We start from the raw sequence: 12,643 nt of genomic DNA, 5'->3' as shown, positions 1-12,643 counted from the left end.
AACTTTAGGTATTAGTAAACGTTAATAATCGATCAAATTGATCACGGGGCGATCTGTATTCAATAGCAGCAAGTCTTGAAATCATGGTCCATATTCTCTCTTTCATAACTTCCTCCGGTGTACTCGATGACTGGAAGTGCCTATTCCTCATTTCACCAAGGATTAACTTCAACCAATTTGCCAAGTCTGGCGACATCGTGTGGAAGCTGTAGGAACTGTAAACTGGTCGCTATCTATTTTCCCTTGCCATAGACAATACAGAGGACTGGCGCGGAGGGATTTTCTTTTATTTTTTATTTTTAACAGTTTTCCTTGGGGTTTTGCCTGCTACACACGTTCTGTTATAGTCACAGACATGATTTAACCAGTTTTAGAAACTTCAGAGTGTTTCATATCCACACATACTAATCATATGCATATACTATATACCTGGCATGAGTAGCAGGACGTTGAAATGTTGCACGATTTTTAACAAAATGTTGAAAAAAGTCACCCGATCTTTAACAGGTTTTAACTTATAATTCACTGTATCACAATTACAGTGGGTCAGAAGTTTAGATACACTTTGATTGACAATGACCCCAAGCATACTTCCAAAGTTGTGGCAAAATGGCTTGAGGACAACAAAGTCAAGGTATTGGAGGGGCCATCACAAAGCCCTGACCTCAATCCCATAGAACATTTGTGGGCAGAACTGAAAAAGCGTGTGCAAGCAAGGAGGCCTACAAACCTGACTCAGTTACACTAGCTCTGTCAGGAGGAATGGGTCAAAATTCATCCAACTTATTGTGGGAAGCTTGTGGAAGGCTACCCGAAATGTTTGACCCAAGTTAAACAATTTAAAGGCAATGCTACCAATTGCTAATTGAGTGTATTTTTACATGAATTAAATGTCAGGAATTGTGATAAACTGAGTTTAAATGTATTTGGCTAAGGTGTATGTAAACATCCAAATTGAACCCTGTGGCACCCCCATAGAGACTGCCAGAGGTCCGGACAACAGGCCCTCCGATTTGACACACTGAACTCTATCTGAGAAGAATTTGGTGAAACAGGCGAGGCCGTCATTTGAGAAACCAAGTCTATTGCGTCTGCCGATAAGAATGTGGTGATTGACAGAGTTGAAATCCTTGGCTGCACAGTACTGTCTTTTTTCGATGGCGGTTATGATATCGTTTTGGACCTTGAGCGTGGCTGAGGAGCACCCATGACCAGCTCGGAAACCAGATTGCATATTGGAGGAGGTACAGTGGGAATCGAAATGGTCGGTGATCTGTTTGTTAACTTGGCTTTCAAAGATCTTAGAAAGGCAGGGCAGGATGGATATAGGTCTATAGTGTCTTCCCCTTTGAAGATGGGAATGACCGCGGCAGCTTTCCAATCTTTGGGGATCTCAGACGATAGGAAAGAGAGGTTGAACATGCTAGTTATAGAGGTTGCAACAATTGTGGCGGATAATCAGCAATCTGCATTCACGGCTTGAACCACCCAGTTTATAACTTGATTTATATCACTTGGTGCTTTACCCTCTCTCTGTGTGGATCGCCCCTGGGTTCTCCCTCTTCCATGTGGGCTGGGGAGGGAGGGGTGACTCGTTCTCCAGCCCACGTATGGGGAAAGCAGGTGGAATGGGAGGGACTGCCAGCAGACCCAGGTGGCTGAGGAGGGCACAGAGGCTTAGAAGGGCACAGTGGGAGGGGGAGGGCTCTTCAATCATCTCCCTAGCCCAAGGGCACCTCCATGCCCTGCAGCCTTGAAATGCTCCTCAGAATCTATAGACAAAGGCAATCACAATATAATGTATCTTAAGCACACATTTACATATGCATGCATTTACACACACACACCTAATAAAGTCACGGCACATATGGTGAACTTCATATACCCTAACAATCGCACCCCCCATCTGCACTTATCCCCTTGACCATCCATACATCTCCTCCATACTGTTCTCCTCTGACCCAGCTCAACCCTCCTGCCCATCTCCCTTTTATCCCAGTCTGGCTGCTTGTGTGGCTTAGAGAGGCCCGTGCCATACATTATTCCCAGGCAGGAGTGCATTAAACATTGATCTGAGTAGCTCCACCTCAAAAGGAAGACTCTGACCTCTGGGATAGCTGCTGAATTATGGAGACAGCCAATAAAGTTGTTTGCCTTTCATCTGATTCCCAATCTCTTCCCTTCCCAAGTGAATGAGACTTACACACACACACAGAAACACTCACAGGCTCACAAGCGCACACACACACACACACACACACACACACACACACACACACACACACACACACACACACACACACACACACACACACACACACACACACACACACACACACACACCATGATGATGGGAACAATAACATGAAAACAGAAGCCTCTCTTCTTCTTGCATTCTAAGTCTCTTCCAGGTTACCTCTCTACCATAAATCATTACTTATCCTCTCCCTCTTCCCCACTGGCCCCCTCTCCTCCGCGGGCACCCCTCCCTCTCCAATGCTCCTAGTATCACACCAGTCCAGTGCTGTGGCTGTAGTAGAAATGCATTTGCTCACATACACATTGTTTATATTTAATGGATGTCGAGTTGGCGGGTCCTGTTCAAAATGGCTGTCATTTGTCAAGTATTAATAATTCACACACACTGTATTAACTGTTACCCTATGCAGCCTTGCCCCAGGGTAAGCTCTCTTTCTCTGCATTTCTTCCTCTGCCTTTTCAAGCGTTTTGTGGCATCCATTAGCAGAGAGCTCTGTAAGTATGTATTAACTACACTCCTAGAAAAAAAGGTGCTATCTAGAACCTTAAAGGGATCGTTGGCTGTTCCCATCGGTGAACCCTTTGAAGAACCCTTTTTGGTTGCAGGTAGAACCCATTTGGGTTCCATACAGAACAGTCTACAGTGGGTTCTACCTGGAACCCCTCAAAAATATCCTATGGGGACTTCCGAAGAAGAGTCTGAATCTTAATCTGGACCCAATTTTAAAAGAAGGTTTGACCTGGACAACAGTGAAGTGGAGAACAACTACATGGGGAGAGAGATTTGCTGGAAGTTATTAAATTATACCTGCTCCCCATCCCACATAGCCCCATATCATCCTCCCTACATTTACAAACTGCACACGTCTCCATGTCTTCCTTATGTGCTGATGGATTTCTGGTGTTTGTTACCAGGGATACAGGTTACCGGTAGCAGAAATATCCAAGGATACACGATTGTTTCCTGATTATTGGGGTGTGATCATGCCTCACTGGGTGTTGTGTTGTGTTATTGTCTACAAACTGCATGCCTTATTTTGTGGGTTTGGGTGGTGCTGAAATGATTACAAAACACACCAAAATAAATATGTCTCCACATAAGCATGCATGCATGCGGACAAGAACACAAACCCACACACACAAACGCACACGCACACACCTGGAGTGGAGTAACTAACTCCCTGGTGAAAAAATACGAGACAAGAGGCCCTGGAAAAATAAAGAAAATTATGATAAATAAAAATGTGACGAGACGAGAATTCCACATTTCATTTGACATGAAGCTCCTTTTAATCCGTTTTGTCCGGTCCTATGAACTCAGAATATTTCATCCAATCCTCTCATTGACAGAATTTACATCTTTCAGTTAGGGGGTCTGATTGAGCTGATCTGCCCGGCTCTCCCACACATTTTCCAGGTGGTCAGTTAAGTCACTCGTCAATCTTTTGAACTGATGCGAAGCCAGGACACTTGACTTGTAACTAACATCAACTAGAAACAATAATGTTTAGTCTCCTAGTACTTTCATGTAGGCTGTTTTTGCTTTGATCACATCAGAAGCTCTATATTTTCCCTTGTGCATTGTTGTTCATTCATCTGTGTTGCCGCTCTCACTCAGTGGTCCGCAAATGCGAGTTGTTGTAGTTTTTTATGCAACTGGAAAAACTAATGCTGGGCGCCGACAGAGATGGCTGCCTCGCTTCGCGTTGCTAGGAAACTATGCAGTTTTTTGTTTTTTTTACGTGTTATTTCTTACATTGGTACCCCAGGTCATCTTAGATTTCATTACATACAGTCGAGAAGAACTACTGAATTTAAGAGCAGCGTCAACTCACCATCAGTACGACCAAGAATATGACTTTCCCGGAGCGGATCCTGTGTTCTGCCTTCCACCCAGGACAACGGAATGGATCCCAGCCTGCGACCCAAAACAATGACGTCGTAAAAGAGGCAAACGAAGCGGTCTTCTGGTCAGGCTCCGGAGACGGGCACATCGCGCGCCACTCCCTAGCATACTACTCGCTAATGTCTAGTCTCTTGACAACAAGGTTGATGAAATCCGAGCTAGGTTAGCATTCCAGAGGGACATCAGGGACTGTAACGTTCTTTGCTTCACGGAAACATGGCTCACTCGAGAGACGCTATCGGAGTCGGTGCAGCCAGCTGGTTTCTCCACGCATCGCGCCGACAGAAACAAACATCTTTCTGTTAAGAAGAGGGGCGGGGGCGTATGCTTTATAGTTAAAGAGACGTGGTGTGGTCACAACAACATACAGGAACTCAAGTCCTTCTGTTCACCTGATTTAGAATTCCCCACAATCAAATGTCGACAGCATTATCTACCAAGGGAATTCTCTTCGATTATAATCACAGCCGTATATATTCCCCCCCAAGCAGACACATCGATGGCTCTGAACAAACTTTATTTGACTCTTTGCAAACTGGAATCCACACATCCTGAGGCTGCATTCATTGTAGCTGGGGATTTTAACAAGGATAATCTGAAAACAAGACTCCCTAAATTGTATCAGCATATTGAATGCGCAACCAGGGCTGGTAAAACCTTGGATCATTGCTATTCTAACTTCCGCGATGCATATAAGGCCCTCCCCCACCCTCCTTTTGAAAAAGCTGACCACGACTCCATTTTGTTGCTACCTGCCTACAGACAGAAGCTAAAACAAGAAGCTCCCACGCTGAGGTCTGTTCAACGCTGGTCCGACCAATCTGATTCCACGCTCCAAGACTGCTTCCATCACATGGACTGGGATATGTTTCGTATTGCGTCAAACAACAACATTGACGAATACGCTGATTCGTTGAGCGAGTTCATTAGAACATGCATGGAAGATTTCGTTCCCATAGCAACGATTAAAACATTCCCAAACCAGAAACCGTGGTATGATGGCAGCATTCGCGTGAAACTGAAAGCGCGAACCAATGCTTTTAATCAGGGCAAGGTGACCAGAAACATGACCGAATACAAACAGTGTAGCTATTCCCTCCGCAAGGCAATCAAACAAGCTAAGCGTCAGTATAGAGACAAAGTAGAATCGCAATTCAACGGCTCAGACACAAGAGGTATGTGGCAGGGTCTACAGTTAATCATGGATTACAAAAAGAAAACTAGCCCAGTCACGGACCAGGATGCCTTGCTCCCAGGCAGACTATATAACTTTTTTGCCCGCTTTGAGGACAATACAGTGCCACTGACACGGCCCGCAACCAAAACATGCGGACTCTCCTTCACTGCAGCCGAGGTGAGTAAAACATTTAAACATGTTAACCCTCGCAAGGCTGCAGGCCCAGACGGCATCCCCAGCCGCGCCCTCAGAGCATGCGCAGACCAGCTGGCTGGTGTGTTTACGGACATATTCAATCAATCCCTATCCCAGTCTGCTGTTCCCACATGCTTCAAGAGGGCCACCATTGTTCCTGTTCCCAAGAAAGCTAAGGTAACTGAGCTAAACGACTACCGCCCCGTAGCACTCACTTCTGTCATCATGAAGTGCTTTGAGAGACTAGTCAAGGACCATATCACCTCCACCCTAAATGACACCCTAGACCGACTCCAATTTGCTTACCGCCCAAATAGGTCCACAGACGATGCAATCTCAACCACACTGCACACTGCCCTAACCCATCTGGACAAGAGGAATACCTATGTGAGAATGCTGTTCATCGACTACAGCTCAGCATTTAACACCATAGTACCCTCCAAACTCGTCATCAAGCTCGAGACCCTGGGTCTCGACCCCGCCCTGTGCAACTGGGTACTGGACTTCCTGACGGGCCGCCCCCAGGTGGTGAGGGTAGGTAACAACATCTCCACCCCGCTGATCCTCAACACTGGGGCCCCACAAGGGTGCGTTCTGAGCCCTCTCCTGTACTCCCTGTTCACCCACGACTGCGTGGCCACGCACGCCTCCAACTCAATCATCAAGTTTGCAGACGACACAAAAGTGGTAGGCTTGATTACCAACAACGACGAGACGGCCTACAGGGAGGAGGTGAGGGCCCTCAGAGTGTGGTGTCAGGAAAATAACCTCACACTCAACGTCAACAAAACTAAGGAGATGATTGTGGACTTCAGGAAACAGCAGAGGGAACACCCCCCTATCCACATCGATGGGACAGTAGTGGAGAGGGTAGTAAGTTTTAAGTTCCTCGGTGTACACATCACAGACAAACTGAATTGGTCCACCCACACAGACAGCATCGTGAAGAAGAACCTCAGGAGGCTGAAGAAATTCGGCTTGTCACCAAAAGCACTCACAAACTTCTACAGATGCACAATCAAGAGCATCCTGGCGGGCTGTATCACCGCCTGGTACGGCAACCGTAAGGCTCTCCAGAGGGTAGTGAGGTCTGCACAACGCATCACCGGGGGCAAACTACCTGCCCTCCAGGTCACATACACCACCCGATGTCACAGGAAGGCCATAAAGATCATCAAGGACAACAACCACCCGAGCCACTGCCTGTTCACCCCGCTATCATCCAGAAGGCGAGGTCAATACAGGTGCATCAAAGCTGGGACCGAGAGACTGAAAAACAGCTTCTATCTCAAGGCCATCAGACTGTTAAACAGCCACCACTAACATTGAGTGGCTGCTGCCAACACACTGACTCAACTCCAGCCACTTTAATAATGGGAATTGATGTAAAATGTATCACTAGCCACTTTAAACAATGCTACTTATATAATGTTTACATACCCTACATTATTCATCTCATATGTATACGTATATACTGTACTCTACATCATCTACTGCATCTTTATGTAATACATGTATCACTAGCCACTTTAAACTATGCCACTTTGTTTACATACTCATCTCATATGTATATACTGTACTCGATATCATCTACTGCATCTTGTCTATGCCGCTCTGTACCATCACTCATTCATATATCTTTATGAACATATTCTTTATCCCTTTACACTTGTGTGTATAAGGTAGTAGTTTTGGAATTGTTAGCTAGATTACTCGTTGGTTATTACTGCATTGTCGGAACTAGAAGCACAAGCATTTCGCTACACTCGCATTAACATCTGCTAACCACGTGTATGTGACAAATAAAATTTGATTTGATTGATTTGAATATTAGGAGTACAGTAATACATCTGGCATTTTTATTGTTGATAAAACACTTTAAAGAATTTGAATTTAGGATAGCCTGAATATGTGAACGTTGGTATGGTGTGTGTAGCGGTTCAAGAGTTACTGTTGATGGGTTATGTTATGCTAATTTGCACTACCGTTCAAAAGTTTGGGGTCACTTAGAAATGTCCTTGTTTCTGAAAGAAAATCAAATTTTTTGTCCATTAAAATAAAATAAAATTGATCAGAAAAACAGGGAAGACCATGTTAATGCTGTACATGTGTCACGACGTCTGCCGAAGTTGGTGCCTCTCCTTGTTCGGGCGGCGTTCAGCGGTCGTCATCACCGGCTTTCTAGCAGCCACGATCCACGTTTCTTTTTCCATTTGTTATGTCTTGATTGTACACACCTGGTTCCCATTACGTTATTATTATTTCCCTATTTAACCCTCTGGTTCTCAATATGTTTTGTGCGTGTTAGTCGTTTATGTTAGGGTTTGTTATCCCTGAGTGGATTTATTGACTGATAATTTTTTCAGAGTAAAGTACGATATTTTACTCAGTTCTGTGTCCTGCGCCTGACTCCGTCCTTACCTCTGCACAACTGACACTTGACAACTTGACTATTGTAGCTGGATTTAATATCTACATAGGCGTACAGTGGTCCATTATCAGCAACCATCACTCCTGTGTTCTAATGGCAAATTGTGTCAGCTAATCCAAGTTTATAATTTTAAAAGGCAAATTGATCATTAGAAAACCCTTTTGCAATTATGTTAACACAGCTGAGAACTGTTGTTTTGATTGAATAAGCAATAAAACTGGCCTTCTTTAGCCTATTTGAGTATCTGGAGCATCAACATTTGTGGGTTCGATTACAGCCTCAAAATGGCCAGAAACAAATAACTTTATTGTACGAGATCTTCAGCGTTGTACGAGATCTTCAGTTTCTTGGCAATTTCTCACATGGAATAGCCTTCATTTCTCAGAACAAGAATAGACTGACGGGTTTCAGAAGAAAGTGCTTTGTTTTAAAAGGATAAACTTTGATTAGCTATCACAATGTGCCATTAACACAACGTGCCATCAGGAGTGATGGTTGCTGATAATGGGCCTCTGTATGCCTATGTAAATATTCAATAAAAAATCTGCCGTTTCCAGCTACAATAGTCATTTAGAACATTAACGATGTCTACACTGTATTTCTGATCATTAGGATGTTATTTTAATGGACAACAAAAAAAAATCTTTCAAAAACAAGGACATTTCTAAGTGACCCCAAACTTTGGAATGGTAGTGTATGTAGTTATCAGTTAACACAAGTTTTAAAGAATTTGAAAATATCTATAGTTATACTAGAGTTGATAAAAGCTTTTAATCATTTGCAGTTAGGATAGCATGAACATGTGAAAGTTGGTTTGGTGTCTAGTTTGAATGGTTACAAGTGTTGTTAGGTTTTAAATGCACATGTATGAACAATTAAAGACCATAGCTAGACCAGAGCTAGTGCGAGCCAGAGCTAGCTATACCCAGGACCAGAGCTGGCCCAAAGCTGGTGTAGATGTAACGAGTGTGCTGAGAGTCAGGAAACAAGTACAGGGAGTGAGTGTTTTAATAAATAAACACAAAATACAAACAACGCACCGACATGAAAGAGAGTTAATAACACCTGAGAAAAGAACCAAGGGGAGTGACAGATGTAGGGTAGATAATCAAGGCGGTGATGGAGTCCAGGTGAGTGTCATGAGGCGCAGGTGTGCAAGACAATGGTGACAGGTGTGTGCGATAATCAGCAGGCCGATGTTCTCGAGGCTGGAGAGGGAGTATATGTGACAACAGACCACAGCAGTAGGTTGTGCAGTTGTAGTCAGCAGTTGCGTTGTTGTGGTGCATTAGTTGTGTGGTTCAGTAGTTGTGGACACTAGTTGTGTGGTTGTGGTCAATAGTTTAGTGTTTGTGGTCAGTAATTGTGGTCTGTAGTGGTCAGTAGATGTGGTCAGTAGTTTTGTCATTGTAGTCAATAGTTGTGGTCCTTAGTTGTGTGGTTCTGCAGTTGCGTGGTCAGTAGTTGTTGTCAGAAGTTACATAGTTGTGGTAAGTAATTGTGGTCAGTAGTTTTGGTAAGTATCTGTGTGGTTCAATAGCTGTGGTCAGTTGTGTGGTCAGTAGATGTGGTCAGTAATTATGTGGTTGTGGTCAGTGTGTCGTACAGTAGTTGTGTGGTCAGTAGTCATGTGGTTGTGGTCAGTAGTTATGTCAGTAGTCATGTGGTCATTAGTTATGTGGGCCAGTAGTTGTGGTCAGTTGTTGTAGACAGTTGTGGTTAGTTGTTGTGGTCAGTAGTTAAGTGGTCAGTAATTGTGTGGTTGTGGTCGGTAATTGTGTGGTTGTTGTCAGTAGTGGTGTGGCTATGGTCGGCAATTGTGTGGTTCATTAGTTGTGTGGTCAGTAGTTATGTGGTTGTGGACAGTTGTGTGGTTTTTGTCAGTACTTGTGGTCAGGAGTTGTGATCAGGATTTGTCGTCAGGAGTTATGGTCTGTCGTTGTGTGGTCTGTAGTTGTGTGGTTGTTTGCAGTAACTGTGGTCAGTAGTGGTCAGTAGCAGATGTGTGGTCATTTGTTGTGTGATTGTGGTCAGTAGTTGTGTGGTCGGAAGTTGTGTAGTTTTCTAAACTACATTTGTTGCGTGTGAGAACTGAAAAAAGTGCAATGAGAAGTGTGAAAATATGAAGGGAGTGAACTGTGGCAGACGTTGTGCAAGGCAGTTGTTGCTAGGCAACAATTGCCTTGGCTTGCCTACTCCCTTCATGGCTTAAGCCAGTGGAAAAACATGCTAACATACAGTATGTTTGTGCTTTAATACTAAATAAATACTGCACTCTAACCCACAAAACTTATTTGCTAGATTCATGAAAGTGTTATTCGACAAAGCAAGGAAAGTGAACTTCAAAACGTGATGTTGTTTTATTGGAATTTGCTATCTTCCGAGATGACTTACTACATCTATAAAGTGAGCAGTCATCTGTCAGGGGAAACAGAGGTGATACTGATGTCTCATTTGGAGTCCCAGTAGTCACTGATCACACTGAAAAGACAGGTCTAGATGCACAAAAGTCGCATTGTTGTCAGATTGTGTTCAGATCTGACTGACCACTTCAGGAGGTGGTCAGGAGGGATGCATTGTGTGCAAATTTCTCTTCAATCTGGACACATACAGTGGGCAAAGTCATCAGCATTCCACCCACAAGTCTCCAGAAAACGTGGATGATCCTCATGTTCTCTGGTGTAATATGTTAATTATTCAGGAGTCCTTTAGAAACACCCTGGAAAAAAGGGGCATTCCCTCCTTTTGGCATGATGACTGTGCTCATGTGGGCGTGGTTGCTGACTGGGTAAAACTTTACATGAAAATAATTCTCATTTCATCATATAAGTTCCACAACATTTATATGTAAATCTGATACCTGGGATGTATACATTTGTAGAATTATCATTATTTGGTCTCACCATCCTTAATGATATCACAAAACAGTGACTTATTTGACATGATTATTGTTTAGAGCCCCATCAACCATTTCCCACTTTATTTACGTTCTAAATATTGTTCAATGTCCAACTTTTTTATGTTAAAGATTTGGCCAAGTGTCTCTCTGTTGTAACCCTCAGGCATTCAATTTTCAATACTGCAGAGCCCAAAGGCAGAGTTTCTGCCAGGTATTTACGATCAGGTTATGTCATAAAACCGGGCCAACTTCATCCCTTTCCCCCTCTGCGGGAGAGAGCGGACACTGTAGAGCTGACCCACTGTAAACTGATCCTTCGGATCCTCGCACGAGAGTCATGACACGGGATTTAATTCCATTTTGTCTTCAAATTAATAATTGATATGTTGGATTCACGTCTTCATCTCAACCAAAAAGTAGGATCAAATCAAATCAAACTTTAAATGCACTTTAAATAACGTTTGATGTGATGTAGTCCTTTTCTTAATTTACCTAGATGTTTGGTTGAGATGACTCCAAAATATGAAAACAAATTGGAATTAAAGCTAGATTAAGTCAGTGGCACAGACAAAAGATTCAAGCAAAAGCTACATTTTCTTCAAATGTTGAGTTTGAGTTTAGTTTATTTATTTTGTTTTTACAGGGACAGTGCACATTAATCAACGTTTCAGTAAAAGTGCCGGTTTTAGCCAGCCGGCTAATTTTCAACCACAGTCCCTGGGCAGGTTATTAAAAACAATTACAATATAGATAATCATTGAGCAGTGAGCACACGCAGAACAACAAGACAAGCAAGGCATAGCATACAGACAGAGCAACATAGAACAAAAAGTAGCAAGACAAAATCCATAAAAGCAACAAATTGTTTCCATACCTCAAGCTACAGACACCAGACAACATGGAAAGCGACAATACACAGCTAGGGATTATGTTCACAAATCTGATTGACCTTTAGTCATGTCTTCATGCATTTTGTGAAAGTGTGATATGTGGTGCAGTTATGTGTGTATGATGGCAGTGTATTCCAGACATGCGAAGCTCTCACAGAGAAAGCGGATTTACTAAAGGTGCTTTTCCTTAAAGGAACTATACAGTCACCTCTCATGGAGGACCTTGTGGATCTGCTGCCATATGTTTGGGTTTTCTGTTTTAGAAAAATACTGAGCGGAGGGGGAACCAGGCCATGTAGGATCTTGAATACAAGACATGCGTCAGTGTATTGCACAAGATTTTCCCAACTCGGGAGCTCATGCTTTCTGAGGATGTAACAGTGATGATGGCTATTGGGCTTCCTATCAAGCACTTTGAGAGCCTGTTTGTAGACCGACTGAATAGGTTTTAACCTGTTGAGTGTAGGGGGCAGTATTTTGATGTTTGGATGAAAACCGTATCCAAATGAAACTGCCTATTTCTCAGGCCCAGAATCTAGAATATGCATATCATTGTCAGATTAGGATAGACAACACTCCAAAGTTTCCAAAACTGTCAAAAATATTGTCTGTGAGTATAACAAAACTGATATTGCAGGGGAAAACCTGAGGAAAATCTAACCCTGAAGTGCTGTTTTTCCTGAAAGCTCTCTGTTCCATTGCCTACCTTTGCTCCATTTAAAGGGACATCAACCAGATTCCTTTTCCTATGACTTTTATTTTGAAAAATGAAAAGAAAGATCACATCGCATCATTGTACGGCTGGGTGCCAGCAGCGTTTTGCATGCGCAACAGCTTGGAGCAGACATTTTCTCTCTCTCTCTTATTGAAGAAGGTACAGTCCGGT

This window comes from Oncorhynchus clarkii, chromosome 1, assembly GCF_045791955.1.
Source record: "Oncorhynchus clarkii lewisi isolate Uvic-CL-2024 chromosome 1, UVic_Ocla_1.0, whole genome shotgun sequence".
Taxonomy (NCBI): Eukaryota; Metazoa; Chordata; class Actinopteri; order Salmoniformes; family Salmonidae; genus Oncorhynchus; species Oncorhynchus clarkii.
The sequence above is the reverse complement of the archived record's forward strand: the minus strand, read 5'-3'. Positions refer to the sequence as shown.